The sequence below is a fragment of the Theobroma cacao genome, chromosome 4, assembly GCF_000208745.1.
Source record: "Theobroma cacao cultivar B97-61/B2 chromosome 4, Criollo_cocoa_genome_V2, whole genome shotgun sequence".
Taxonomy (NCBI): Eukaryota; Viridiplantae; Streptophyta; class Magnoliopsida; order Malvales; family Malvaceae; genus Theobroma; species Theobroma cacao.
Window position 1 is genome coordinate 21,650,214 of NC_030853.1, and position 4,281 is coordinate 21,654,494.

The 4,281-nt window shown below is 35.1% G+C and overlaps 1 long non-coding RNA gene across 2 annotated transcripts in view; it reads right to left on the reverse strand.

Annotated features, from left to right (window-relative positions):
* Window positions 1-3,190, reverse strand: part of LOC108661657 — a 6,995-nt gene extending 3,805 nt beyond the window's left edge. The window contains exons 1-4 of one of the 2 annotated variants that reach the window (XR_001927414.1): window positions 2,954-3,190; window positions 2,821-2,853; window positions 2,578-2,650; window positions 1,318-1,377 (exon numbers count right to left, since the gene is read on the reverse strand). This is a non-coding gene — a long non-coding RNA (uncharacterized LOC108661657). Of the gene's footprint in view, window positions 1-1,287; window positions 1,378-2,577; window positions 2,651-2,820; window positions 2,854-2,953 lie in introns of those variants that run through there. The other variant, XR_001927413.1, reaches the window with a different exon arrangement.

A 4,281-nucleotide genomic window follows, 5' to 3' on the forward strand; every position in this document is an offset into this window, starting at 1 on the left:
TTATTATACTTGTTTGATGCTTTTATTGAATGGTGAGCTTAAATTATAAAATATTATATTTTCTAATTAAAATGTTTTTTAATAAAAATGAGATTTATATTGGTGTTGAAATCAAATATTGTTTTGGGAAAATTGAGTATATGGAGACTGTGTTGAAATTTATGATATTATATGTTATTGAAATTGGGGCTTATGACACTATGGAAGCATGATGGCTAAATTTTTGGGGTTGGCATGAAATATATGAACAGTTTTGGATTGGTCTCGGCAGACTGGATTAAATTTTATTCGTCATATTATGCTACTGTAAATTTTATGGGTCTAGTGGTATATTAAACGGTCACTGCAGTGGTGGGGGTTTCCGTGGACTGCCTATGAGAGGGGCACGGTAACTCAATTATATACTTACTCCGGGGGGAGATGTTGGGTAAAGTATCTCCTGAGGTATGATTTGAGTGCACCTCACGTTCGGGCCACCACATGAGAGTGAGACTCAGCCAACGCCAAGGAACGGCTGTGTGTTAGATGTGAAAACATGTTTATGGGTATGGGTCATTGAACAGCCTTGTCGGTTTCAGTGGGATACCTTGACGAAGGTACCCGCGAGAATGATTCTGGTAGGGGCCAAGTTTAAGAAATTCATAAGCCGAGAAATTTTGATAAAAAGAAATTATTTGGTATAAATTGAAACGAATTTTGTGTTATGAACATTATTGAGATATAATATTTTTATATTATCTCTATCTACTCGGCTTTAGATGCTTTTGATGATAATTGTTTACTCACTAGGATTATGTAATCATAATCTCACCCCTTTTCCTATCTATTTTTCAGGCTCAGGACAATTTGTTGATAGTTGATTAAGACGAGAATTAATATCAGAGTTGCATCCTAGAAAGTAAGGGTTCGTAGCCCTACATCTTCTTAGTCAGTTGGGGGCCCACATGTCACTGTAAAAGTAATTTTATTCTTCAGTTATTTGATTTAAAGTATGTATGAATATATTTAGCTTTTACACCATGTTTTTGGCGAGTTTTGGTATTTTCGAAGAAAAATGATGAAAATGCCCCTGTGAGCCAGAAAGTAATATTTTATTGTTTTGATTTGGAAATGACTTATGATTTTTTTGAAATGTGAGATTTAATAACTGTCGCTCACTAGGGAGATGCGGAAGCTGATGCTAAGCCTTGCTGGGTTTCGATCGGCATTCGGAGTAATGAGTGCCTATCGAGACGTCGCGGCGGTTGTCACGGGCTCGATGGGAGTTTCGGGTCGTGACAACGTGGATACTACCATGGAGTGTTTTGGTAAACCTACCGTAAGATGAACAGGAGGAAGCGCCTCTACCTAAGATCCAACTATCTTCGAACTTGAAATCTAAAACATAAAGTTGAAAGGGTGAGTATAAACCTAGTGAGTGAACATATAAAGGGAACAAGCAAACGACAAGGAAAGTTTAGAAAGCATGACGCACTTATATTAAAAATAATGCAATTTAGTTTAATTTCTTGTCAAAACCCCTTAATTCAACTCTTGATTATTCAGTGTCTTAGTATTGAAAGATCCATGATTAATAATGAAGTTAAAGAGTGAAAACTACAATAGAGTTCAAGTAAGGCAAGGATAGCAGAGCGAATCTCACTGCAGCGAACTTCAAGGTAAAATTTTTGAACCAACAACCGAGAGTTTCTGGCTGCAGCAAAAATTCGGGTAGGCATTTTACCCAACCACCCGAGAGTTTCTCGCTGCAGCAAGAATGCATTGTTGCTACAACAAAAATCTGGGCTAGTTAAGCCTCCAACACCCGAGAGTTTCTCGTTGCAGTGAGAATGAATTTCGTTGCAACGAGAAACAGGGCAATGAAATTAAAAGAAATCTTGTCACAACGAAAATTTTTTATTTTTTTTTGCCGCAGTGAAAATCAATTGGAAAGCATTTGTCAAATTTTAACATTCAATATTCAATGCAAACACATAATATTTTTCCTAACCTCTCTATAAATGTGTATACATGTATATAACTCCCATCTCACTAGCTCATGTGCACTCTCACACCGCACATAGCTAGAATCATCCTGTACACTCTCATGCCGCATAAGGTAATATCATCATGTGCACTCCCACATTGCACATGGCATATATTATCAGTGTGTGCACTCACACAACACACCACTATCACCGTCATGTGCACTCCCACATCGCACATGGCATATATCATCAGTGTGTGCACTCACACAACACACCACTATCATCGTCATGTGCACTCCCACACCGCACATGGCATATATCATCAGTGTGTGCACTCACACAACACACCACTATCACTATCATGTGCACTCCCACATTGCACACGCACGGTTACAATTGTCACCCAATAGTGCCATTCAATGCATAACGTACATATCAACATAATGTAGAAACTCGTGAATGCATCACACTTATATTTCACAACATAAAAATGTTTCATCAAGGGCTTGTTCCTATGCAAATTTTAAAGAGAAATCAATAAAATATTTCAAGTGGTCCAATCAAGCATATAATCATTTATTCCAAAACATTTTAATGCAAGTTCACTCACCTTAACAATGCCACCTAACGAAACTTGTGTCCACATGATCTTAGTCCAGGTAGTCCCAAAATACCATTAAACCCTATATTTACCAATAAACCATAACAATCTCAATTGAATCATAATATGAATATAATAGTTCTAATAAATATATACTATACAATCTACACTCTAACCTAACATTTAACTTAGAATTTTAGTCTAATTCACAAACCCTTTAAACTAATTGTTCAAGCTTGAAGTTTTCTTGACCTTGATGCTTGAAGGCATGAAGATCAACAAAACCTAGCCATTTCAAGGAAAGAAAATTTGGAGAAAATTAGAAAATAAAGTCTAAAAATTACAAACCCATAATTCCTAAAATTCAAGAGTTGAAAATATATACCTATTGGCTTTAAAATGAAGATCTGTAGTCGAAAATTCAAGTATTGATGGAAATGGAGTAGAAATAGAAAAGGAAGAAAAGGAAAAGAGTTTTTTCTTTCTCTCTCCTAGGGTTTAGATATGCTGAAAAATGGGGTTAGAAGCTGTGGTTTTGGTGCCCAAGAAGTTAAGGGAAGGATGAAGTAAGAAAAGAAAAGCAACGAAAAGAAAACAAGGAAAGAAAAATGAAAAAGCTTGATTTCTTTTGGTGAAGGATGAAAATGGCGTTGGGAGGAGAAGAAGATGGACGATGATGCCTTGAATACGATGGCCAACCATGGGATAAGGATGAAGGGTGGAAGCTTTGACCAAACTAATGACAAAATTACCATTTTACCTTCTAAGGTTTTCACCCATTTTAATTAAGTCTTACCACAATCTTTTAATTCAATTTCTTCCTATTTTTCTTCCTTAACACTTGTACCAACAAAATATCAAGTTTATAGTTCAACGCGGTATCATCATAATATTTAAATATTTACTTACTCGTGCTAGCTTTATTTAATAAAGACATGCAGGCCCCATTAACGTCATTTTTTCTCTGAAATTTTCTTATTCTTCTTCTCTCCCACTTAGATTGACTATATACTCATTCTTCATGAAAAATTTCGACATTGAATAAAATATTAATATTTTAATATTATTTTATTAATAAAATATATTTTATTCTAAAATTTTCCTCGTGTCTCCTTGGCACCCAAAATATCTTATTATGCCTCGATTCACTTCCGAATCACCTTTTTTATCTTGTTAATTCATCCTCAATAAAAAAATATTATTCTTCGATTGTTTTTTCTTCGTGTGCGGAATATTTTTCTCCAAACTATTCTTTTTACCTTTCACCACTTTTAAACATTCTAATTAACCTCAATTGACCTCCGATAAGCTTTATTAGCTACCTTGTCAAAGTATGGGGTATTGCAGTTTCACTAATATAAACTACGACCAGAAGATTAAAAAAGAGACCCCTAGGATCACGGGTAATCAAAAACAAGGAAGCTTCCAATAGAGAACAATACATAAGAAAACCAAGATAGGGATCCAGTAGAGAACAATACATCAGAAAACCATGATAGGGATCCAGCAGAGAACAATTCTAATGATAATGCTAGAACAAAATTGTCTTAAAAGCAATTACATAAACTAACATAAAATGACTTATATGATTCATCAATAGCAACATTTGGAATCAATTCTTCCAAATATCTTGTTAGGCTCATTTGTTCGAAGTTGTGCCTTTATTCTTCAAAGAGAAGTTGAGGAACATTAACTTCCACCATCTAAGAAAAG